This window comes from Felis catus, chromosome D3 (assembly GCF_018350175.1).
Source record: "Felis catus isolate Fca126 chromosome D3, F.catus_Fca126_mat1.0, whole genome shotgun sequence".
NCBI lineage: Eukaryota > Metazoa > Chordata > Mammalia > Carnivora > Felidae > Felis > Felis catus.
This window is the reverse complement of record NC_058379.1, coordinates 92,087,597-92,114,549: the sequence shown is the minus strand read 5'-3', so window position 1 is coordinate 92,114,549 and position 26,953 is coordinate 92,087,597. Positions and strand designations below refer to the sequence as shown.

Here is a 26,953-nt window from a genome sequence, read left to right as displayed (position 1 = left end):
TGATTTGGTCACGTACAATCATCTCAGTGAAGTGATGTGCCCAGACTTGTCTCTGTAATACATGAGCAAAAGAGTAAAAATAATCAGGACTGAATCAAGACAGAAACTGACTCAATTCTAACCTCTTCTTCGAACCATTCAAAAATGCAATTCTCTGCGTTTTTAATCTTGTTAATTTTATTAATGAATGCACGCTCTTAACTTTAAATATTGCCTTAGAGTCTAAATAAGAAAAACTTGAAAAAATCTTCTGGATAGATTTTATTAAAGTTTCACAATGCATCACTTAAAAATCGTTTAGAATTTTGAAAACACGGTTTCTTTCTTTAATATCTTTCATATTGATATCTTTAAAAGTAACTAATATAACATTACGGTTAGTATCTTTAATTCCATAGTGGAAAGTATAAACGTGCTACAGGAATGAAAACCTCATAATCAAGACCTCCGACACTCAATCCATTCTCTATATGTGGCTTTAACAGCAAAAACTTCCAGTATTTACTCCAATGGCCCCTGAAATTCAGCCGCAGGCATTCAGAGAGACGAGCTGTCAGTCTGGCACAATGATCAAGAATAATAACACTTTTCCCAAATGATACCCCAAATTTCCAGCATCTGAAAAAAAGAACAGCTTTTACGTGTATGAGAAGTAAGTTTACTTCAATTACCATGTTGCGAATACATCGCTATCAAAAACCTTCTTGAATATTTTAACGTGTTTCATGTAAGAAAACACTGCTGTTGTCCAGTTCTGCCACGATCGCATTTCCTAAGGAAGGGACACAGGCAGTGGCATCCTGGTCTCCTTCCCAGGATTTCGTGTCGACGGACAAGTGCCACGTTGAAGGCACCGCGGGAATGTGGCGCTGGTAGGCATTTGCAAGGTGGGTCGAAGGCCAGTCTCAAAGCCGGCACGATTCTGTTGCCCCGCGCGCCCAGGTTTCAGTTCACAGAGCGGAGCAGGCGGCAGGTGCAGGCAGGTGGCTGGGGGGGGGGGGGGGGGGGGGTGCCCGGCCTGCCATCCTGCCCCTGAATGCCGCGCGTTCTCAGGTCTTAGGCGAGCCGTTCAAATTCCCAAACGTCCTCACCTCTAAAACCCCTCCGACTTTCTGTGTCGAGAGCCTTGCGATTTTCAACTAGATTTTGTTTCAATAAGAATGAAGTATCAGAAATGTTTAGGTCTCAAAACATTTCAACAGATTTGCTAAGGCCTGGCCGACATAAGATTGCACATATTTTCAACGACGACCGTTTGGTAAGTTTTGACGTTGAATTTGAGGTACCAAAGTTTGGGACTTTTAGGAACCCTATAGGATCAGAATAAGTATGCCTGCCATTGTCGTGAAGCCACGGAGCCGATGATTTTATAAACGGTTAGGCTCCAAAAAGTGGGTGACGTACTTCAGTTGTCGTATGGATGAGAGACGCTATTTGGTGGATACGGTGTGGATCTGGGGTGCCATAGAGGGACTGGGCTTGGATCCCAGCTCCGCCCAGGAAACCAGAAAAGAAACTTAACTGGAATAATGGCCACATTACAGGACTCACTATTTCTAATTTGCAGCCAATAACGTAGGGGGGAAAAAACCCACAAGGGAGCATCCTACACAGCAATGTCTGCAGTGTGAACTAGGTCAGCACTCGTAATTATTTGTAGCCGTGCCCACACGCCGCCTGCATACACATGCCAAGCCTCAGACCGCCCTCGTTCCCAGCCCCGCCAGCTAAGACACTGTCCTCTCTCACCCGGACCCTCCGACAGCCCCTAGTCTGGCCTCCCTGCTCCAGGCTTTTTCCTGGAGGCCGTTCGCCTTCTAGCAGCCAGAGTGCCCACTATCAGATATAAACCAGAGGCTGCCCTGGGCTCCCGGCACACCGGGAACAGGGCCATGCCTCCCTGCACAGTCCTCAGGCCCCAGCCACAAGCCCAGCCCTGCCAACCACTCGGCCTTTGGTCCCTGCCCCACCCCCCCCTTGCCCTGGATCTCTCTGCTGGACCTTGTTCACCGGCAGGTGCCCAGTGGGTTTAGGGTCTGAGACACGGCGAGACCTCAGCAAGCACAGACGCAAGAGGGGATTAGGAGCCTTATTCACAAGACGGAAGCAGCCCCAGATGGAGCGTTTCCTGACCGCACATCCCTGGAGCGTGCCTCCAGCGCTCATGTCGCTGCGGGCGCATCGCAAGTGCTAACGATCCAGAAGGTAACAGACGAGCACCTCGTAGGACGTCACTCCAAGTACGTGCGCAGCAGGGTTGATGGTTAGAAGATGCGGAGGAAGAGGAGCAGGAAAAGGCCCAGGAGGTCCAGGCTGGAGGAGAGTCATTACCAGTGCAGAGCGAGGTGGAGAAATCAGTGGCACTGGGCTCGGAACAGAAGGGCCGGCTGGAGGACCCTGGTTCTCACGCTGGTGCCGGGACGCTGTCTGGGGGTTTCACGGTCAGCGCCACGGGACCTCCTGATGAGTCAGGAGACGTGGGGTGGACGTGGAGCGTGGGAGACACAGGCAGTACGAGGTGCCATTTGCTGAAACGGACAAGCCCAGGGGAAGGGCAGGCTGGAGCCACAGACCAGGGACTCTGCCTGGGACCCGCACGCTCTGAGCTGTTTACGTCCACGAGGGTGCAGGTGCGATGGTTCTGACCGTCAGGCTGCTGCTTGATGTCAGGAACGATATGCTTCTAAGATTTTCTAATAAGTAGAGGTCGTTTCACCATACATAAATTTAAGTCTACCCATAGTCTGAACACATGGCCTGGAGTTTCATTGAGTTGCCTTAATTTTTTTTTTAATTTTTTTCATGTTTATTTTTGAGAGAGAGAGAGAGAGAGAGAGAAAGAGCACAAGAGGGGGAGGGGCAGAGAGAGAGGGAGACACAGAATCCGAAGCAGACTCCACGCTCTGAGCTGTCAGCACAGAGCCCGACGTGAGGCTTGAACTCACGAACCTCGAGATCGTGACCTGAGCCAAAGTTGGACACTCAACGGACTGAGCCACCCAGGCGCCCCACCTTAATATTTTTATAAGCTACATCAAGCAAAGCAATTTTTTAAATGACTACAACATAATAGTGACTAATCTAACATGAATCCAGCATTGAATTTGACCAATTAAAATATGGGTGCTCTTCATAAAGTGGTCAAGTCACAGGAAGTAATCAATTGCCCCCCAAATACTTAGAGCCAGATCAAGAAATAGCACGAAGGAAAAGAGGTACGATATTCTTCAAAGGCAATACATTCCGGTGACCTTCACTGGCCACACCTATAATGAACCTTAAGTTTCCAGATACTTCATTGAGAAGGTGTTACAACGGTGTTCAGATTATTCAGTGTCTTGTTACTGCATCCCATGATGGGTGTGTACTCCTGTGAGTATACATCACTAGAAAAAAGACAAATTTTCAGTAGATTTTAATACATAAATTGCACCTAGAATCCATCACTGTTAAAAAGTTTACTGTCGGGGCACCTGGGTGGCTCAGTCGGTTAAGTGTCCAACTTCGGCCGGGGTCATGATCTCACGGTTGGTGAGTTCGAGCCCCGCGTCGGGCTCTGTGCTGACAGCTCGGAGCCTGGAGCCTGCTTCGGATTCCGTGTCTCCCCATCTCTCTACCCTTCCCCTGCTCACGCTCTGTGCCTCTCTGTCTCCCAATAATAAATAAAACATTTTTAAATCAAAGGTTGCTGTCATCTTTCCTACGTGGAGACTGCTATATTGAGATTTGAGATAACCCTCTCAAGTTAAATAGAAGTGGCTTATTAAGAAATCAGAAATTAAACTCTGCCATCAGAGTCAAATCCCGGGAATTACAAGGGATTTTGAGTCCTGAAGATGATGACTCCATGTGGTCTCAATTTCTCGCCCTTCAATGTGCCCGTATCTGCCCCTAAATCCTCCTCCTTCGTTTCTCCTTCGTGAACTTTGACAGGGAGTGGTTGATGGCAGCCACAGAGGCCTCCCTGTTCCAGAACAAGCTCCAGTGTTGCAACTCAGATGGATAAATCACAGGATGAATCTTGACGTTCACGATTCTGTGCTTTTAGCACAGAGCTAATATTTTCTAAAGCATTAAGGAACACAAGGCTCATTTTCAGGCTCTCATTAAGTCTCTCACAAATTGTTACACAATGTAGAACTTTGAACCACACCAAAAATGAAGACCGGCCATCAAATTAATATGAAAATCTTGAGAGAAATGAAAATAAACAAAGGTAAACCTAAATATTCCATGAAATGCCCTCAGAAATGTTTAACTCCCTGAAAGATTAAGTGGCATGGGCAGGCTTTATGAATCCCAGCCCGCTAGTCCTGACAGAAAGAAGCGGGGGCCGCACGGTCTAGAAATTCCGACAGGTTCTCCCGGCTCCTTACGTGTGGCGCAATCTTTTACCGCAAGGACCCTCGCTGGCCATCGCCTCCACCCATCAAACTCCATTTTTTGTATTTTCAGATACAGACGATCCCAGACTTTGGACCAGGAGACAGCGGGAGCCCTCAGAGGGAGGGTAGCAGGTGGGTAGCAGGCTCTGAAGAGCTCGTAGACCAGCAGCCTGGGCTTTGTCATTATCTCAGTCTTCACGTACTCAGAGTATGAGAGACACAGAAATTAGGGTTTGAGAATGGTGTATCTCAATAAATCACGGAGGAGAAAACACAGATAAGTTCAGAACCAGACTGGCAGCTATGGGGGACATACCCAAGATATGTTCTCACACACGGCAACGGGGAACAGGAGCCCAACACGTTCACATCCGCGGGCCGAGCACGCCTCGACTTGCTGGAGTCTGAATAAAAAGAAAACACGTATAACGTGACCAAGATATCGGCACTCCTCGACAATGTCAGAGTGAAACAATCTGGAAGAATCACTCCAGTTCAAGCAGCCCTCAAAGACCATCAGACACAGGAGAAAAGAGATATGTATCTTGGAAGAGAAAGATTCATAACCACTGATGTCGGGAAACTACGAGATAGCTCGAGAAGTAGAAAAAAATGAACTTTAATTCATATTCTGAGAGATTCACAAATGAATGGGTACACTGTTAGCTGGAACAGAGAACAAAAAGGCTTTCCAACATCAAGCTATGCTTTATAACTTTTTTTATTATTATTGAAGCATCTTTTTTTAATTTTATAGACATAATACATTTCCTTTAACTAACTTTGGGTAGAAGAAAGATTTCTTTTTTTTTAATATATGAAATTATTGTCAAATTGGTTTCCATACAACACCCAGTGCCCATCCCAACAGGTGCCCTCCTCGATGCCCATCACCCACCCGCCCCCTCCTCCCACCCCCCATCAACCCTCAGTTTGTTCTCAGTTTTTAAGAGTCTTTTATGCTTTGGCTCTCTCCCACCCTAACCTCTTTTTTTTTTTCTTCCCTTCCCCCATGGATTTCCACCAAGTTTCTCAGGATCCACATAAGAGTGAAAACATACGGTGTCTGTCCCTCTCTGTATGGCTTATTTCCCTTAGCATAACACTCTCCAGTTCCACCCACGTTGCTACAAAAGGCCATATTTCATTCTTTCTCATTGCCACGTAGTACTCCATTGTGTATATAAACCACAATTTCTTGATTCGTTCATCACTTGATGGACATTTAGGCTCCTTCCATAATTTGGCTATTGTTGAGAGTGCTGCTATAAACATTGGGGTACAAGTGCCCCTATGCATCAGCACTCCTGTATCCGTTGGGTCGATTCCTGGCAGTGCTGTTGCTGGGTCATAGGGTAGGTCTATTTTTTAATTTTTTGAGGAACGTCTGCACTGTTTTCCAGAGCGGCTGCACCAGTTTGCATTCCCACCAACAGCGCAAGAGGGTATAACTTTTTAAAAGTAGAGCGGGATAGAGAGGTATTCCAGAATGAAACAAAGAACGGAAACTAAGAAGGAAAGTAGTGAGCGAAGACGGAATCTGTCACCCAGTGTCTGAGCAACGCGGACCCAAAAAGAAACGACAGAGGTGAAGAGACTGCTGAGAAATCGTGGCAGTGGTTCGTCCGGCGGCTCTGGAGAAGACGTCACTTGTTCAGGTCGACAGGGTCCCCTCGGAGGCAATAAAATGGATTTTTAAAGACTCGTCTTCAGAGACATCCCAGAGAATTTCGGGATGAGCAGAGAAATCGGCCGCCCAGGAGCAGGAACAAGGCCGCAGCTGGCGCTGTTTGCGTGATTTGGTTCGAACGCCCCACACCCGGCAGAATTCGCAACGGCAGGCGAGGCTAAGATACAGGCACTTGCGAATATGGAATAATCCAGAAACTTGACTTTTTTATAAAACGATTTGAAGATATTCTAACAGGATGCTGTTCAGAAATAAAAGACACAGTGCAACACACAGTGTCTATAAGATCCTGGAAGCATTTGAGGATATACGAGGGATAGACATTAGATGCACAGGTCTCTCTGGTCAGTGCGAAAGAAAAAAGGCAATCACCACTTCACCGGAGAAAATTAAAATTCTACGCTGGCATAATTTCAAACAATTCTTTTATAAAAATTCTTTTATAATGGAAACGTTTCATTTCCTTTTTTTTTTTAACTTTTTTAAACATTTATTGATTTTTGAGAGACAGAGAGAAACCGAGCACGAGCAGGGGAGGGGCAGAGAGAGAGGGAGGCACAGAATCCGAAGCAGGATCCAGGCTCTGAGCTGTCAGCACAGAGCCCGACATGGGGCTCGAACTCACGAACCGCGAGATCATGAGCCGTGCTAAAGTGGGAGGCTTAACCAACTGAACCACCCAGGCGCCCCAAGAAAAAAAGTTCTTGGAAAGAATCCATGTGATGTTCACACCCCAACATTGTCTTTTTTAATAACACAGCTACCCTAACCTTAGCCTGCACATCATCTCCGCACCACACAGCTGACCGCGAGACCCCGGAAGCTAAAAAAGTGGAATCTGGAATCCAGCCATTTAGACCCAAACCCCAGTTCTGCACTGCACTATTTGACCGACTTTGATTGAGTAGAATTTCATATGCCATTCTATGTTAATTTAATAGATTGGATAAATGGGCACAGACCCATAATACTGGGGAGAAAACGCAACAATCTAAGTCTGTATGCCACTAAGGCATAAATGGGGTCTGTCAAATGCCAAGGAACTCCCCTTTTGTCTGAACTGTTCCAGAATAAAGGAAAAAACAAAACTCTCGGAAATATTTGTACTGAACAAAAAAAAGGAATTAAAACAACCTTATACTCTTGCTGGGGCATGCCATTAATGAAACATGGCAAGAAAATAAATAAACAGCTAAAAAATACTGGAAAGGACAACAGAACCGTTACTTTTTTTTTTTTTTTTTTTTTTTTTTTTTGCATCTGGGATGATTGTCTAAACATCTAGAGGAAACAGCAGTTTATTAAACCCAGAGTTCCATCAAGCAGGTCAATATAAGATTAACATAGAAAAGCAGTAATTTTCCTATGCATTAATCCAGGCATATGATAGATTGCTTTGTATATGCAAATCGTACAGACGCACTGTGCAAACGGACCAGAGACAGCAAGGAAGAACCGGGATTTTAAATACACCTGTTGGGATGAGCACTGGGTGTTGTATGGAAACCAGTTTGACAATAAATTCCATATCAAAAACAATTCAACACTCTGCAGTGATGCCCCTCGAATCAACCCATAACTCAATGCACCTTCCATCACAATTCCATTGCAGGTGAAGGAGGGTGACGGAGAACTTCACAAAATGGTTCTAAGCTTCACCTGGAAGAGGAAAGTGTAAAAAGGCCAGAACGTCGTCTGAAATAAACGAGTCCTCCTGGAGACAGCAAAGATCGAAAGTGGGTTGCTCGCTTTCAGGAATCATTCCCACAGAAATCAACACCGGCAGCGACTCACATGAAAGGTGCACCCTGCTGTGTTTGGTAATAGTAAGAAAGCTGGAGATGACCTCACTGCCTATGTACGTTGTGCTGGAGAAATGCAGTCTGATACATCTGTTTCTAGGGCCTTCCATGCACCACTGAAATACGTACTGTCTGCGGGGCATCTCGAGAAATACCAAGTCTGTGCTAACAGGGAAGAACAACACGAGACACTTAGTGGTGAAAAAAGCTTCGAGACGATCTGCACAGCCTGATCGCACTTTTTGAAAACATAAAAGGTTTCTGTATGTGCATAGTTCTGTTTGTGTGTCAATAGCAAAATGCGGGAGAATCCACCAGACCCCGGAGGGATCAAAAGGTCAGAGGCAGGGGCGCCTGGGGGGCTCGGTCGGTTGAGCGCCGACTTCGGCTCAGGTCACGATCTCGCGGTTCGTGAGTTCGAGCCCCGCGTCGGGCTCTGTGTTGACAGTTCAGAGCCTGGAGCCTGCTTTGGATTCTGTGTCTCCCTCTCTCTCTCTGCCCCACCCCTGCTTGTGCTCTGTCTCTCTCTTGTCTTTCAAAAATGAATAAACATTAAAAAAAATTTTTTTAATTAAAAAAACAGAAGGTCAGAGACATCTTCCGCTTTGTGCTCAATGCGTTTGGCGTTGTTTGATTCGTCAGTGGCTGCGTTGGAGGTTTTGTCAGTGATAAAAAAGGAATTTGCAATTATTCAGGGATTTTAAAAAATGTTTTTAGACGCAAATAGAAACCCTTGCTCTTTACCGGAGCGTTTGGGACTTGGGAACTTTTGTCTCGTCTGACAAACCAGTCTGAAACCTCGCAGGTAACCTGCATCAGCAGCGGCTGCGGGAAAGCCAGCAGAGGGGACACGGATCTTCCCCGAGGCCTGTGTTGCACACGCAAACACGCCCACAGGACCGGCCGCTGGCTGCAGAGCGTGGTTCTCGAACGCCCCCTTGAGTTCTTTCCGAAGAAGTCTCTGGAGACGCAAACCCCTGGCTCCCCGGTGGCGAGGGCGCTCCGAAAAAGTTAACAGCACTGCCCAGAACAGAAAGAACTTGATCTGTCAAAAGTATTTACGTAAATAATCAGGAAAGGTTGTTCAAATCGTAGTAAGGCTACCGAGGTGAGGAGTTTGTTTTGTGGGAGAAATTGGGCTTCTTTGACTGACCTGCCAGCGGTAGACATGAAACCACGAGGGACGGGCCACCTACTGACCTCCTGTTCCACTATGTCCCCCTGACCGCGGGGACGTTTCGGTGCCTCCGACCGCACGCGTGAGAAAAACGCTCAGAGTGACCGCCCGAAAGTGGTTTTGCTGTCTCTTCTGGGTCAGCCTTGGTTTTTAACTTGTAAAAAACCCCCTTTTTTTACGCGTGGGCACTGAAGAAAAGGACTAGGAAACTGAAGAAAGATGGAAAATAAGGAATAAATATAGACTGAGCGGTAACTGATCCTTCGACTGACGTGTTACATGTTAAATACCGTCAACTCATCGAAGCCCTTCGCGCGGCCGCCGGAGAGACCGGAAGCTGTGCGCTCGCTGCTAAAACGGATGCCACGCTGTCCCGGAAGTGGTCCTTCCCAGTCGGCCTCTCCGTGGCCTGACGTCCTCACGCTTGCTTGGTCTCGGAAGTGTCCTGCTGTGTTGACGGGAGTCACCTTTCGGCCCAGAGACCTTGGAGGTTGTCACCTGTGCGTGGCAGGTGACATCGTGATAAGCTTCCGGTGCATTCGTCTTCTGAGAGTCCAGTGATCACTGGCCTTTACCACCTGAGGCTCGAACGTCGCAACACTCTGGATGCCACCGTTGGGTGTGGGGGACGCTGCGGCGTCTGTCACCTGAGATGCCATGTCTCCCACCCGTGCCTGGGCACCCCAGGCGGCGTCTTCCGTGGGCTGCCGACGACAGCAGACGCAGGGCCCTTCCAGGAGGCCGCCCGGGCCCGTTCGCTTGCTCACGCGTCGGGAGTGGGGTTAGGAGGTGGGGAGCCGACCGCACCTGAGAGACGCAAGGCGGCACCCCCACACCCCGATCCCCCGCACTGCCTTCTGAGGGGCGGTTCTCAAAGTGTGGTTCCCCCGGGCCTGCAGCCTCAGCCCCGCCCAGAACTGGTTAGAGATGCAGGTTCTCAGGCCGCGCGCCTCACTAACAGGTCGGAATCCCTGGGGAAATACGCGGTTTCAGGCGCCTTCAGGTGATTCTAGGGAACCGCCGACGACGGGCAGCATCCCGGGAGCTCCGGACTTCCGTGCTGGCCGGCCGGCCCGCTGAGCCTCAGCGGGGTCACTAGCCAAGCCAGCCGTTCACACGTGCCCAGCTCTCCAGCCAACAAAGTAAACCCCAAGCCCACGAACGGCCCGGGTCAGCGATCAGGCCTGAGCTCAGCCCGTTCTATCATTTGGGGCCGATCCCCCTGGAAGCCACTTCTCTGCAGCCCCGGGTTCCTGTTGACAAAGACGGACGAGGCCCCGCTCGGGCAGGAAAGTCGCTGTCCCCTGGGGCGGGGGCATCGCTTTGCCAAGTCTTATCTATCGCCTTTGTGTTTGTGCGTCCAGAGGAAATAAGGACCAGAGAGGTGGGTCCTGGGGATCAGGATCAGGCAGGGAGCCCACCCCAGGGACAGACATTGGAAAGCTCGGCAGGTGGCCACTTCAGGTGGGAGGGGTGCTGCCTCCCAACGCGGGAGGAGGCCGGGGGCAGTGGGAGGTTCCAAGAGCTCGGGGTCACCGGCTGCCTCCTTGTCTCCACCTCCTGACTCAGCAACCCCCCCCCCCACTCCGGTTCTTACCTGAGCACAAGAAACGAGCATTTGTAGGTAGGGCATTTGTGCAGAGATTACAACCCAGTTTACAAGCCGGGCCTGGGCTCACCCTCAGCTCTCGGTCTGCAACCGCAGGATGGGGAGTGGGTGTGGGGGGGGCTGCCTCAGAGTCCCCGGCCAGGCTTCCTCATGGTCTCTACTCTCAGCTGGACACGCCCGGCTTCGGGTCTCCCCTGCCCATGCCCTCCTGGGCAGCCAGGAAGGTCAGCCGCCCCCACCGTCCAGGAGGTCACTGCGGTGGTCATAGCAGCCGAGGGTGGGGCCGTCTGATCCCCACCCCCCTGTGGCTCTGCACCAGCAATTGTGTGGGGACATCGCAAGTGACAAGTCGCTATCCCGGCAACCCATGGAGCGAAGCGGCTCGTAAAACTCCCCGCGGTCAGGCCCCTGGGCTGCACCCCAGCCGTGCTCCTCACTAGGATACCTGTGCTCAGCGGTACAACCAGGGAACCCCGTCCCACCTGAGCGTCTACGGGGAGCACCGCTGCACCTCACAGTGATGCGTGTGCCGTCTCGTTCCTTACTTCGCTCGTCAGCCCTCTGGGCCCCCCCAGAAAGCACAAGGTTGCACCAGCACCTTCATCTGTGGGGCCAGAGCTGTTAGGGAGCAGGTCAAGGGGAAGCCTCTGAAACACTTCCCCAATGTAGGAAACCACGGAAAACCAAACACGATACAGAGGTCCTTGCTCTGCATGGTTTGATGTGCCCGTGTTTCAGGTACCACTTTTCAGTTCTACCCGCCAACCCCCAGGGTATGAATCGGGATTCTCCAGAGAAACAGAACCACAGGATGTAAACATACGTGTGTGTGTATGTGTATCTACTCGTGTGTTTGTACACAGATGTAGAGGCAGAAGGAAGACACAGAGGTGGAGGTGGAGGAAGAGAGTGGAAAAGAGACGCGGGCTTGGTTTTAAGGAATCGGCTCATGAGCTCGTGGGGCTGGCAAGTCCCGAATCTTCAGGAGAGGCCAGCTGGCTGGGGACCCGGGGAGAGCTGCTGCTGTAGGTCCAATCCAGAGACAGCCTCGAGACAGAATTCCTTCTTCTCCAGGAAACCTCAGTCTTTGCCTGTAAGACCTTCAACTGATTGGATGCGGCCCACCCACCTCATGGAGAGTAATCTGCTTTCCTCAACCCTGACAACACAGTTCAACTCTCCATGACCACAGAATATTAACCATGAGTGATTGGCTGAAGTGCAGGCAGTGCTGTTGGTTCTTCAGTCCACAAACCATGACATAAACCACAGGTGCTTGGTGACCAGTCACGTCACTTTTCTCAAACCCTGTTGCTAACTTTCACTGTGCGTCTGTGTGCTCTCAGTTCGTGCACAGACAGCAAAATGTGCAGAAAAAGCATTTGACAAAATTCAACCTCCCCTCACGATTGAAAAAAAAAAAAATCAAAGAACAGGGAAGAGAACCTCCTCAACCTCATAAAGACACAGCTCATGTTGTAGGCGATGCTGACAGACTGAAAGCTTTTCCCCCTAAGACCAGGAGCAAGATGGGAATCCTACTGTCGCTGCTCCTTGTCACCATTGTGCTTGAGGTCCCAGCCAGGGCGATTAGGCAAGAAAAAGAATTAAAACCCTTCATACTGAAAAGGATCTGTATAGACACGTCTGCAAAGAAGACGTGAAAATGACCAATAAGTACGTGTAGAGGCTCAACATCATTTGCCAGCAGAGAGAGTAGATCACAAGTGAGACCCCACTTCACCCCCACCAGGATGGCTGCAACCAAAGGACATAGAGTGGTGCAGAAGAATCTGAATCCTCACGCGTTGCTGGTGGAAACGTAAGGTGATGCGGCTGCTTTGGGCCACAGTCCAGCAGTTCCCCAAAAGATCAAACAAAGAGTTTCCATATGACCCAGGAATTCCGCTCCTCGCTGTACCCTCATTAAAATGAAAACCTACATCCACACGCAACCTGGACACAAATGTTTATGATAGTATAGTTCATAACAGCTAAAAAGTGGAAAGACCCAGTGCCCATCAACAGATGAAGGGAAAACAAAATGTGGTCTGTCCATACCGTGGACTATGATCCGGCCATAAAAACGATGAAGTTCTCGTACGTCTATGAAATCCATGGTCCTAGCAGGCATTATGCCAAGTGGAAGAAGCCAGACACAAGGAGCCACATACTGTGTGATCCCACGTCAGATGAAATGTCCAGGACGTGAAAATCATAAAGACAGAAGGCGGATTAGTGGCTGCCTGGGGCTTGGGAGCAGCAAAGAGTGACTGTCAACGAGCAAAGGGTTCTTTCAAGAAGGATGAAAATATTCTCAAGTTAGATGGTGGTGTTGGTTGCACAACTCTGTGAAGGTGCTAAAACGTTTGAAACTCTATACACTAATAAATTCGGGGGGTTGTGAAATATCTCTCAATAATGAATAAATGTTAAAAAAATTATAAAGAATATTTACTTTATAAAGTTTTCAACTATCATCTAAGAGACCGTCTAATGTATATATAGCACACCAAATATCTCCGCGTCATGTTTTTCTTGATCTAACTAAGCCTCCACCAGCCCCTCCGGCCTAACTTACAAGTGATGCATTGGTTTAGACAACACATCACCACTTCCTTTCAGGGAATGACTCCAGCAAAATAAAGCTGAAGCGGTGAGCTCCGGCAAATACAAGGTCGAGTGTCGTCTTGGATGTATTTTTCATAAATAATGGCCTTTCTGCAATTCTTCTACTTATTAAAAACCTCCAGCCCTGCTCTGTGTCATTCAAATTTAATTAACACAGACTCTTTGTGTTAAGTAGCTTGCGGTCCTCTGTTAAACCATCAAAGACCTTTGGTTGAAAAGTCTTCAGAATATAATCGTCGGCCGATGGAGGGTATGTTTTACCAAAGAAGGTGAAATTGCAAAACACAGAGAGAGTTTCTCCAACCTGAGAAGACCCCGCTGGAGGGTCAGTAGACACACCCCCGGCCGTCCCGGGTGCCCCCGGAGTCTTGATTGAGCAGGGGGTGCGGTGAGACCAGCCACACTGGTGCTACTGTCCGGGTCCTCACTGACCCGATGGACTATGAATCTCCTTTCTCTTCTAGGACGTGCCTCTCTTGTCCCCTCTTTCTACTTGACTCTGCCTGGACCCAGCTGCCAGAATTGGACTGGTTTGTTAAATCCAACCACTGCAAAAGATTCTAGAGAAGGAGCGCCGACCTCCTAATTGTGACTCCAGGACCGAAGACTTCGCCAAATGTCACGTTTTTAAGACAGAATTTCCACTGTTGCACTGGGGTAGGTCAAAGTGCCTGATGTGATTAATGTTGAGTTGTAAGTACCTTCCACAGAGCATTTCTAGCACCAGACACATGGGACCCGAACGCGACCCCGACGCGAGTTCCTCTGCTACGAAGGCACCATTTGCCCAGCGAGGTTAGACTTTCTCAGCCAAACCCGCATGACCGTCTCTCTGCCGAGCCCCCTAATTAGAACTTCCACACACATGGCCGTTTCCAGAAACACTGACCCTGAGCAGGAATTCTCAGCTTTGTCTCTTCTGAGGTGAGCATATAATAAATAGCCTGAAAATAGTTCCATCTTTGACAAATTGGACCATTTTTAACTTATTTCCCACTGCACTTCCGGGGCAAACACAATGACGCTCGTCAAGTATATGCCGAATGAATGAATGAATGAATGAATGAATGAATGAAGGGAATTCAAGCGAAGGAAGGATCTCTGAATGCTAACAATATCCCACAGAGACCCCACTGAGCCTTCCATAAATGACCATGGAAAGGCCACCTTTGAACCACCACATTGAATTCGAATGAATAACTTCCGAAAAACCGGTTGCTTATTTGGAAAACCTGGATTTCCCCCTTTCTGGCCTTCTTTTCTTGGGTAAACTCCTCAGAATCAGAGAAGGGGGGAGATAACATTTTCATGCTCTGCGCTGAATTTTGCACTTTTTCTGAAACTTCTAAAGTAGTGCGATCCCTGACGAGAAGGAACAGAGTCTATGTGCTTACTCACTTTTTCCCGGAGAAGTTACCGGCACTTCCCGAGCTGTGGCAGGTCACCTGGAAACATCCCTGCTCCGTGGGCAATCTTCCCACCTCTCCCACGTCCTGGCTCACACAAAATGGACCACTTTTGTAAGACACACAGAAAGAAAGGCTGCACTGCTCTTGCCTGGAGGAACATGACTTGGGCGCTAGACCAGTCCCCCAGGTGCCAGATTGTCCACCGGCTAAAATTGCTATTGCGGCGTGGGCTCTGCGGCTGGAACACGGTGAGTGGTTCCTCTGACTTGTACAAATGTAAATGGAGTCAGGTCAATAACCACTGGCTTGAGGAAAGAAAATAACAGGTGTCCTGCCCCCCCCCCCCCCCCGCCATCACTTAGTATGCAAGGCCAGGAGCTGAGGCAAAGATAGCTGAGTTCATATAAAAGAGAAGAAGTCAAGAAATACATCCCTGCCCCTTTTCCATAGTTGTTCCAATTTTTTTAACATCAGGTTTGTTGGGAATAATTACATAGAGCAAAATCCACCCTTGATACGTGTACGGTTCTGGGAGCTTTGAGAGAGAAACGCACTTGTGAACCTACCCCCACAATTAAGACGCAGCCTGTTTCCGACACCCCAAAGCGTTCCCTTCTACCCGGTACGGTCGATCGCTCCCACCACGTGCAGCTCTTGGCAAGCACCAATCTGAATCCGAGCGTGGACACTTATCTTTCCGAAATGTCAGGTAGGTGGGATCATACGATTCGGAGCCCTGGGTCCAGCTTCGTTCACCAGGCAGCAGGGCTCCGAGATTCCTCCGGCTGGTGCGCCTTTAGAAGTTACTCAATGGCCCACTGAGTAAATGACCTATGGTTCTTTACTCACAGGTGATGGACAGTTGGGATAATCCACTTTGGGCCCATTGTGAATGAAGCTACTGTAGACACGATAAGCCAGTCTTTGTGCAAACATATGCTTTCATTGGTGTCATTGCCAAGGAGTTGTATTGCAGGTGGGGTGGTGATTGCGTGTGTTTAAGAAACTACGAACCTGTCTTCCGCAGTGGCTGTACCATTCTGCTTCCCCACCAGCCACGGATGAAAGTTCCAGTTCCCCCACACCCTCGCTAGCACTTAGAATTACCGGTTTAGGTCTATTAAACGTTTAAGTCCTTCTAACGGATGTGCCCATTGTCCCGTTCTGCGCAGTGACTTGGGCAACATTGTTCTTTTTGATAGCTGTATTTCTTTTTAAAAACATCACTGCAGAATTCCTACAATTGGTATCCCTAGAAGAAAATTTTTTTTAGCTTTCTGTAACCCCTTTAAAACATTACAACATTTGACCAGGAGTTAAGACGACCCTAAAATTTTTAGAATTTACTTCTTTTGCTTTCTGACAGCAAATTGCTACCATGGGCTTAAAGTCAGTGAACTGAAAATAATAAGTAAGAAGAAAAACAGCACCAAGGGCATAGTGAATTTATAAGCTGCATAAAGAGCTGACTTATCTAAACGAACTTAGGAATCTTACTGAGATGCTCCTGCAAATACATTTGAGATGCTCTGAATGTTTAATCTCTCTCAAGAGGAATTGATTCAACTTGCAAAGCTGTCATAGCTTGTGCTTTAATAGGGGCAAAGGGAAGGTAAGTGCATAAGGTTGTGGAAAAAAACAGAGGAGGCAGAACACTGGAGGAGCCGGGCAGGGGTCACCCCGAGGCAGGGAGGAAGGCAGAGTGAGGGGCAGCCGTGCACCCTGACGTTAGAGAACACCGTAAAATATCTGCGTTCTGGAATCGGGCGTTTTACCTGCGTACGTTTTCAACACAGATTGAGCCTCGCCGACCTTTGGTTTCCTCGTCTGTGATCTGGCGGTGAGAATAGTACAGAGGACATGGTTATAAGTAAGAAAATATCTCAAATGCTCAGCACCTTGGAACCAGGTGGGGGAGATGGTGACAGTAATGGTCAAGTGCGAGGCGTGGGCAAAGGTGGAGACCCACCGTGAACAGACAAACCCTAGAGGAGAATCTGGGAGTTTCAATCTGTCTGGCACTCTAGTCGTTCACTTATGGGCCATGGGAGCAAATCATGTTACTAGAAAAGAACGTATTTCAGTCTATAAGAGAAGCCCGATGTGAAAAATCAAATGTAAACTTGGAATTGGACAGATCACTATCCACACAGCCTGCCTCCACTGCAAAAAGTGAGCAAAGACAGAAGAAAATCATTTTTCCTTTCTGAAAAGATCTCGCTTTGTCTGAGGATGAGTAAAGAAAAAAGTATCCATCTGCTAGTTTAGAGACAAATTCACATAATGGCCTAGGGGTCCACACCAGCTCCCTAGAAAACTCCACAAAATCCATTTTGTTAACGTAGTTGGATAAGCAATTTTACTTATGATAATTTTATCTTACAGATATGTGGACACATATACACAGTTAAAAAGCTGTACGTATAATCATTCTAGCAACAAGACTGTAAACACTTTATTATCGATGAGAAATGGGTCAAGTTAAAATCACATATATTCAGTAAAGTTCAAGTCATAAGTCTTGCCCCACGGCAACAGAAAAGAATGAAGAAGCTTTTTATGTCCTGATATATTAACATCTTCAATATATATTGCTAAGTGAAAACGGCAGAATAGACCCGTTTAACAATGGAATCGAATTGAGAGCTTAGACATAAACCCTCACAGGCATGGTCCATTGACTGCAATAATGGAGCCAAGACAGCACTGTGACGCCTACAAAAGGTTGAACCTGGACCCTTACCTCACACCATATCCAAAGATTAACGCCAAGAGGAGCAAAGACCTAACGATAGGAGTTTTCGCTGAAGAAAACTCAGGCATAAGTCCCTGTCACCTTGTATCAGCCAGTAGTTTCTTAGATATGATGCCAAAATCACAAACAACCAAAGAGAAAACGGCTAAATTAGACTTCTTCAAAATGGAACGCTTTGGTGCTTTAAAAGACAACACCAAGGAAGCTAAAAGACAACCGTCAGACAGCCGCCCTCCGAGGACAAGGTGGCGGGAAGTGCTTGCAAATGGTGTATCTGCTCAAGGCCGTGCGTCCAGGTTGTATGAAGAACTCTTACAGCTTAACAGTGAAAAGACAGCTCAGTTAAAAAGTAGGCAGACGGTCTAAACAGATACTTCCCCAAAGGAAATATAGAAAGAGCCAATTGGCTCAAAAAGTTAAATGGCGAGTGTTCACATAAGCTAGCAATTCTGCTTCTAGGTAGATATCCAAAGAATTAAAAAATCATGGCCACATATACACCTGTGCATGGATATTCATGCCTGCCTTATTCAAAACACCTGCAATAGAAAAAAAAAAGTGTCAACTGATTAATGGATAAACAACATGGAATATTACCCGGCCATAAAATAACAAAGTACTGATTCATCACATGATACGGAAGAATGTTGAAAACAGTATCCTGTGAAAGAGACCAGTCACAAAAGACCACCTACTGTGTGATCCCATTCATGCCAAGTGTTTAGAATAGGCGAATCCATCAAGACAGAAAGCAGATTAATGGCTGTCAGGGGCAGGGGAGGGGGGCAGCGTTTCCTCCTGGGGGATGAAAATGTTCTCGAACTGAAAAGTAGGGATGGTTGCACAATTGTGTCAAGAAACGACTGAACTGTAATCTTTAAATGAATATATTTTAAGGCATGTCAGTTATACCTCCACAGAATTGCTGCTTTTTCAACGGTTCGATAGGAAATATTGGTGTTTAAATGTTTTAAATACATTTTGAAGTATGCTAATATCTTAATAACAAAGGCATGTAATCAGATACTGGGATACAAAGACTGTAAATGGGCCAGATATCTGTCTTTCATATCAGGGAGTTAATAGATACCGTCTGGTGCTGCAAATAAAAAAATAAGTATAAATATGTCCTCTCAAGTTAGGCGAGCACCTTGCAACAGAACTGAAAACAGAACCAGTTCTAAGCTATGGTCTCTGCATAACAGCAGGTTAATAGGAGAGTTCTTGTCTTCAGCCCTTTTATACCATTGCATTTGTTAATGAGTGAATACATATTTATTTTAACCAAATATTTTTAATTACAACAGACTAGAGCTATAATAACAGCTGGCAAAGTTTTCCAAGAAATCTGTGAAGAAACCAAGTTGCAGAAGAGAATACATAATACGATGCCTTCGTTGTTTTGTTTTGTTTTTCTTAAGGAAGCAGCAGAAATTATTGTATCTTTCTGTATGAGTGGGAGGTGTCCAGAAGTGCCCAGAATGGCTGGGACGACACTCACAGGACAGTGAATCTGGCTACTTTCACCTTCCAGACTTTTCTCCACCAGGACTGTGCTTCCTTCATGATACTTTAAGTATTCAGATAGGCAATGGAAATCACTCCTTTTTTAAATCTTTTAAAATTTCATCTGATTTTCTATTGCCTTAATAATACCTATCTTCCAATTAATCGGAAAATAATTTAAAGGCAGATAATTCAATCTTTGGAAGGTAAGTCACACGTGAGGAGAGAAAGGCAGGCAGCAGCATTGTTCTTTGAAGACAGAACAATACAGAACAACCCTTCGTCCTTGACCTAAATTCTACTTGAGATTTTGGCAAGTTTTCTCAGAGTCCCCCCCTTCTCCCCGCAGAAAAATGTACCAAGAACTTGAATAAAAACAAACACTGGAGAACAGGGAAAATGTCATCCAAGTACAGAAAAATACTTAGCCAGGGGATTAATGAGCTGGGTCGAACCAAACAGCCAGAAGCAGAGGAAAGTATAGTCCCTGAGGGAAAAAACAGACAAAGCCAATAAGCTATAAAATGCAGTGGAAAGAAGAGGCAACTTTGTAGATTCCTACACAGATAATACCCAGTTAGAGTTCAATTTGAAATCAACATGAATTTCTTTAAAAAAACATAATTGAAGGGCTTGGAAATTTACAATGAGTATAACGAATTTCTGGTGTCCAGCTCAACTAAATGGTTCAGATTGATCAAGCGTGACTTTTTGTCACCACTTGATGGCAACAAAGTTAATCCACAGGAGCAGTTATGGACCGGGCAGCACCGACCTCTCTCCATCGTCAACTCCTATCTGTAGCTGTTACAAGAGGGAGCGCCTTTACCCATCAAGACACAGTTCAGCGAAATTCACAAGAACAGGAAAGTCATTTCAGACCCTCCAAAATGATTGCCTACATGGGCCTTTGCCTTCTAAAAGATCAAGCGATATTCTTTGGCAAGCTCAGGAAGGAAGGAAGAAAAGATTACTGCATTCAGAAAAAATTTTAATTTGCCTAGCTACAGTAATTGGATTTTTATTCACATGCAGTATGTAGAGAATCACAATGGAATGCACTTAAACTAGGTTAAAATGATATCCTTGAAATGTCATTTGCAAAATTAGTTTGTAATACACAGCATTCCCCTGGCCTAATGTTAAGCAGATTTTTATGATATGTTTCAAAGCAATTTTCCATTGGAAGTTTCTAACTTTCATCCCTTCGAGCCTGTATCTGGGCATGTTGTGCAGGACATTGATCTCTCCTCCACAGTTTTAAAATGGAGTCTTCAACAAAGAACACAAAGGAACAGCTCTGGCAAAGCAAGTGGCCATCGTGGACTTCAACCTGCAGACTGGATGACCCACCTTTCATGAAGGATCCTTGACTCCAGGGGGAAATCTTTTTTTTTTCCTTAAACCATTGTCTTAGGGTTCCCAGGGAAACAACCGAGAGAGGGGTGTGTGTGTGTGTGTGTGTGTGTGTGTGTGTGGATAGAGACATTTATTGTGAGGGATGGCCCGCGCTACCTATTCCCAAGGCTGAGATCGGCCAGCAGCCGCCTGCAAGCTGGACGCCCACGAAGGCCAGCCGTTGCTTGCGTCCTGAGAGTGGGAGACGGAGGGCAGGACACCCACAGCCCCTCTAGCTAGCTCCGCCTTCTCTGCCTTTCCGTCCCTTGGGGTTGGGTAGACTGGACGCCTCCCGCCCACACGGGGGAGGGCCGTCTGCTTCACCCCCTGAACTCTCTCACATGCCCGTCCCTTCCAGAAACACCCCCACAGACGCACCCAGAAATCACGTTTAGCCAGACGTCTGGCCCCTGTGGCCCAGCCAGCCGAGTTGACGTGTAAACTTCCTCATCACGCCCAACAACCGCCTTCCACTCCTTAGATCGTGTGACAGAGTCAGGAAAGTGTGCAGTGTTGTTCACGATTACCCACATGAGCCCCTGCATGTGTTATTTGTGATGGGCACCGATGCGGGTTGAAGTGCGAGGGGCAACGATGCCCCACGTGAAGTCCCACCGGCCGCAGGCGGAGACTGGCGAGTGACCCAGACACAGGCAAGGCTGGTGGGCAAGCTGAGGGCTGTTTGCACCGATGTCAGGAGTCATGCAGCCCGGACAGAGAGCACCACGGGCCACGGCGTTACACAGGCGTGGGGCAGAGACGGGCTGCTGCCCAGTGAGGGGGTCCCCAGTGAGACAGAGAGCACACCGGCTTCCAGTTGGGTGGCGAAGGGAGGAGCGCTAAGCCCCCAGACCAGGCAGCGCGTCTCCCCCGCCATCTGGGAGGGAGACCCCACTGCTAGCCCACAGGTCACTCCCCAGGGACCCTCTGCCCCCCGGGCCTTCAACGGGGCAGAGAAGGTGGTGGCAGGAGGGGCTGATGGGCGCCCTGCTTCCCCGTCCTCTGCTGCCAGCCGGCCCAGGGGTCCCCTTAATGCAACACCCGAAATTTCCAGGCCTCAGCCCAGAATCACTCGTCATACGAAGGCCAGGATTTTACTTTCGTGCAACTGTCGGAAGTATGTTTCCACAAGGGTGGCGTGTTTCTACTCAGAGCCCAGGGCACCCGCTGGGAGTTCACGCTGACCCCGCTCTCGCAGGAGAGCCCTGGGTTGGGCCAGGTGAGCCGGGTGGGGACTCTGGTGGCTCCTGAGCGCCGCGTGCAGGTTGAACGGGAGCGCCTCCTGCTGGTAGAGCTGAATCCTCCCCCCACGCTGCTGGCTACCAGGAGCATGTAGGTCGCCAGCTGGTCCACCCAGAGCCCCCCACGTGACCGGCTCATCGTGCCCTCCGGTTACAGGTAAGTCAGAGGCGACCACCTCCCAGATCTACTCCTTCAAGTCCGAGAAGCAAAGAAAACACCGGAGGACGTGGACGGTGACCGCAAGCCTCGTTTTTCCTGAAAGACACAATAGATTTGCAAAGACAAAAAAGGAGAAAGAGAACATCATCACATAAGCAAAGGCCACTGTTCACTTTTTCTACCCGCATTTTCCGTTCTCAGCTTTCTCTTTCCTCAGAGAAGTGTTGATAGTATTTATTTAAGCTTAAGATGAACCCTCACTCAGAGAGAAACAAGACACAAGAGACCTTCTGTGCCTATCAGGAAGCTTGGAGGGGCCGCCGAACTGTCTCCGGTTCCTCGCTGTTTATTTTTCTATCCAGCGCGCTCGGAAAATAGAGCCTATAGCAAATCGTTACTGAGCTAGGCTTGCTGAATGTTCATGAGGTTCTTGGCAGGCACGTGACGTATTAGGATGAATTCCCTGTTTATGTTCGTGCTGGGTAACGTCCTAGCCCTGACCTTGCAGGAACATCGTCTCTTAGTTCATTCCTTCCCCGCATACTTGGTGAGGCGCCGGCTCTGGGCAGGGCCAGCAGACCTGCCACCAAGGAGACCGTCAGAGAGTCCAGGCCACGGAGGCAGGACTTTCCGGCTCACCAGACGTTCGTCGGGTCCGGACCGCCGCCACCTGGCACGGCACCGTGTGATTCTGCCGGACCCAACACTGTGGCAATGGGCTGATGGGTGGTGGGCACCTGAAATGTGCCCAGGGCGACTGCGAACTGAGTCTTTCATTTCATTTTATTTTTGTTGGATTTAAAAAACCAGTTGTGACCGGCGGCTTCCCTACTGGACAAGGTGGACGTGGCTGACCCACAGCAGAAGCTCCGTAGTCGTGGCGGGAACAGGAGGTGGTCCCTGCCCCGATGGACGTGCCTGTGGAATGCGGGGACGGGGAGAGAGAGCGATTCCGTCAAATGATGATAGAGTCGATCTGTAATTTCAAATTATGATCTGGCCTCTGAAAAGCGCACGGTGAGGTAAGGGAATGTGACCGAGGGCCTGGAGGCCCGGGGACACTGTCTCTGAGGAGTGATGTTGGGTCTAATAGCAGAGTGCAGGGGCCAAGCGGAGGCACGGAGAGAAGGGAGGGGGGCAGAGTGGTGGGAGGGGGAGGCAGGAAGGGGCAGCGCAGGGCAGGAGGGAGCGGGGCTGACAGAGCAGGGCTGTGGGAGGAGGGTGGCCAGGCCAGGCAGGCGTGGCGGGTGTTGTGGGGGTTGCTCCGCACCCCAGCACCGACGGGAACGTGCTGGAGGGCTCGGACGGCAGGGGGCCTATAAGACTCATCTATGTTGTAGAACGTTAATTAGCAGGGGAAAAGCGCGGGTTCGAGGACACAGGTAGACACGGGCTCCCAGGACCCCCCGCCCCGGGCTGCAGATGACAGTGACTCACGGAAGGGTAACGCCGGACAGAGCGGTCCTGTGGAAAAAGAGCGGGTGGGGCCGGGCCAGCCCTGGCCGAGAGGGGACGGAGCGCTGCGCCCCTCGGAGCCTCTGCGAAGCCTGGCGAGGGAGTACTGTGCTGGGAACGCCCTGGTCCGCCCAGGTATCCGCGGGAAGAGTCGGTGCCCGCATCACAGGTCGGCAGACGCGAGTTACGTCCCTTCTGTCACCCGTGCGACCGCTGCTGCCAGATGCCAGGCACGACCTCCCGCAGCAGAGACAGCCGTGAGCGGGCCAACACAGGGCTCCCCCCGGGCTGTGCGTGAGCACGCCTGAGTTCTCTGAACCAGGAGAGACGGAAAATCATCGTGAAATCACCAGCTCTCAGGCCGACAGCATCCTCCTATCAATCTACTTCTTGAGATCTTCAGACGGGTCACAGGCGCTCTCCTGGCTTCCGCAGCGTAACCCCAGTCCCAGCGCACAAAGCGCTTCTGTCGTTCTTAGACCGGAAAAGTCTGCCTGTTACCAAAGACACTCGACCCGGACCGCTTGTTTCCAGCAGGCGTGGTGGCGGGTCTCGGCGAGGACAGGCTCTCACACCGTGTCGGGGCCGGCCCTTCGGGCGTGAGAAACACCACCCAGTGTGGCACCACGGCCGTGAGCGGCCGGGGAGCTTGCCGCCGTCCCCAGCACGTGACGCAGCGAGAGCTTACCCATCTGTCTCCCCTTCCAAACGAGGCAGGTCGAGCATCAGTGGGAAAATCTGGTTAAAATTCACTCACAGTTAATGCAGCCGAGACGTCACCAATGTCAGGATGTGGCCTCATGCTTCCGTGTTCGAAGCTCCCTGTCACCCAGGCTGGCCGGCCCGCAGAGGGAGTGGGCGGGCCGGCCAGTCTGCAGTCCAGGTGCGTTCCCAAAGCAGGTGCGTCCCCGGCTCCTAGACAGAAAGGCTCTGTGGCACGGGGTCCCCTCTGCCGAGAAGCCCCAGCTGGAGCACGTCATTGGCGAGGAAGGTTCGCTCGCACCAGCTCTGTGGCCACACCTGTCTGAGGCCTCTCCCCACCTGGGACGCCCCCTCCCTCGCCCGTTTCTGGGGCGATGGTCAGTTAAGTGTGTCCAGACTCACTGGAGGCCCAGCAAGGCAGGACCCCGGTCTCAGACAACAGGCTGAGAAAATTCTGACTTTTACTCGGGATGGGGGACCGTGGAGCCCCCAATTTCTGCCCTGGCTTCATACCGAGAGCTGCTTAATGCCAGCCTTGCTCCCCACGTCTGCCTTTGCTCCAATGAAGAAGGACGTCACACTCTCCGAGGCAGGATGTTCACAAAGGCCGTCCCCCGATCGGGAGGGGACAAGAGGAATGGAGCAGTTCCAGGACCAGCTTTTAAGAAGCCGGAGAGCAGAGCCCCGTACCTCCCGGCAAAGCTTTGAGCCGCGGATCCCACCCACGCTGAAGTCCTCCCTCTGGTGCCGGGCGCACTGCCCCCACCGGGGCCTGGAGCCCATCAGCCCTGCAGGCGCACACAGAAAACACGTCGGCAACCCCTGAACCACTCCTTCCAGACAGAAGAAACTCTGACTTTGTGATCCTGTGCCCAGAACAGATGCCATTCAGGACCGGTATTTACAGGTGTGGCTTTCAACAAGTGATTTCCATTTGGGAAAGGCACCTTTTGAACAAGCAAGCAAAAATTAAGTTTCATGAGTTCAAAAACAGAGATTTCCATTTCGGCAGTAGAAGAAATTCCTTGGGAAGCGCCCACGTGGGTGCCGAGCCGGCTGCCGGGCACCCTGGGCGGTGGTCTTGCCCCACGCGCTGCTGTCCCTGCCCCCACTCGCGCTCCTCGCTGATCCCATCAGGCCCCTCCAGGCTTCCTTTGGCAGAAATGTGCCCGATGTAATAAAAACGAGAAAATAGGGGCGCCTGGGTGGCTCAGTCGGTTGAGCGTCTGACTTCTGCTCAGGTCATGATCTCACGGTCTGTGAGTTCGAGCCCCGCGTCGGGCTCTGTGCTGTCGGTTAGGGGCCTGGAGCCTGCTTGGGATTCTGTCTCCCCCATTCTCTCTCTCTGCCCCTTTCCTGCTCATGCTCTGTCTCTCTCTCTCTATCAAAAAATGAATAAACGTTAAAAAAAAAAAGAGAGAGAGAGAGAGAATAAACCCAAACTGCACCTTTAACAAAACTGGAGATACCTGTTCCTGCAAATCACCCAACACGAAGAAGACGGAAGGTGGGGGACAAACCAGAAGACAGGGGCACAGCCAGACTGTCAGAGCGTCCGCAGGCAGCGAGAAAGGCCTGGTGTTTGCAGGGAGATTGGTCCCCGGCGGGACGCTGGTCCCCCTAACTCCCAGGACACTCACTGGCCCTCCCCTTCTCGCTTCCCAGAGGCAGGAAACAGGTCCCAGGAGAGGCAAGCAGGGAAGAAACACAGTCTGCTGCCGAGTAACATACAGTAGGTGTGCGTTACAGGCCTCTGTGCACCTTGTTTGGGGGCTTAGGAAACACCCAGCTGGGCAGAGATGGTGAGTATGTTCTCTTCAGGCAGCTGGGAAGATCACTTAGACCGGTGGTTCTCCCCGGGGGTGGGTCTGTCCTCCCAGAGGACGGCTGTTGTCGGGCGGGGGTGGGGGCGGGGGGTAGGAGGGTAACCACCCTTCCGTGCACAGACAGCCCCCTGCCCAACAAGAATTCTCCAGCCCCAAACATCCAAAACAAAATGCCGTGGTCGAGACGCTCTGCTTTTCGCCCGTAAACTTTCTAGCCGATTCCTGGCGACACGGGCTACAAAGCAAGAAATAGAAAAGGGGCAAAAGGGAGAAAGAAGCAGGGCTACCCTGTTCCCATGGACACTGCGTATTTTTGTCTGCTTCTGAGTCACAGTAAAGGCAAAGGCTAAAACGGCATGACTAATTCACCGTGAACTCCTGGCTTTTACGCATGAGTAATATCCAAACCCCAAACAGCATAATAAGCTGAGCACATGGCTTTCTGCACCAGCACAGACTTAGAGCTTAAAAATATCCAATCTGGTAGAACACGCAGACAGAGAGAGAGAGAGAGAGAGAGAGAGAGAGAGAGAAGGTGGCGAAGCTATGCTATCGAAATGTGCGCGTAACCGCGGCCACCTCAGCCGCCCCATCACCAGTCCCACCCCCCGCGGGAGCCCAGTCACACCAGCCCTGCACCTCGTCCGTGGGCAGCAGCAGGCGCTCTCGAGTCCCGGGCTCCCAGAACCACCAGCGGTCAGATGACAAAACCAGGAGGCAGCCAAAAAGACACCCAGGAACCTTCAGCACATGTGACTGAGTGAAAGAGGCCAGTCTCAAAAGGCTGTGTGCCGTGGGTTCCGACTACATGACATCTGGGGAGAGGCAGAACCGTGGTGACAATGGAAAGATCGGTGGGTCAGGGGTGGGTTAGGGGGAGGGGTAACTAGGCAGAGCACAGAGGAATTCAGGGCGATTGTCACGATGCCGTGACAGTGGATGCACCTCGTTAGACATTCATCCAAACCCACGGAACGCAGGTCGCCCAGAGCGGCCCTTGTGTAAGCCGTGGACACGGGGTGATGGTGATAGAGGAAGGGGGGTTCGGGGGCCCCCGGGGGTGCTGATTACGGGGGAGGCTGTGCATGTTGGGGGGGCGCAGAGGGTAAATGGAAAACCTCTGCACCTTCCCCTCAATTGTGTTGTGAACATAAAACTGCTCTAAAAAGTTGTTTTAATTAAAAAAAAAAAACAGTTTGTTAAAATA

At 49.8% G+C, this 26,953-nt stretch overlaps 2 long non-coding RNA genes across 2 annotated transcripts; both read right to left on the bottom strand.

Annotated features, from left to right (window-relative positions):
• Positions 1 to 231: 231 nt before the first annotated feature.
• On the bottom strand, positions 232 to 9,766 carry LOC123381135. The gene is made up of 3 exons (XR_006587765.1): positions 9,078 to 9,766; positions 4,702 to 4,789; positions 232 to 618 (listed from the first exon to the last, which is right to left on the bottom strand). It is a non-coding gene; the product is annotated as an uncharacterized LOC123381135 (long non-coding RNA).
• A 12,829-nt stretch (positions 9,767 to 22,595) lies between these two features.
• LOC109493532 lies at positions 22,596 to 25,076 on the bottom strand. The gene is made up of 3 exons (XR_002147837.3): positions 24,434 to 25,076; positions 23,201 to 24,133; positions 22,596 to 22,681 (listed from the first exon to the last, which is right to left on the bottom strand). It is a non-coding gene; the product is annotated as an uncharacterized LOC109493532 (long non-coding RNA).
• Positions 25,077 to 26,953: the final 1,877 nt, after the last annotated feature.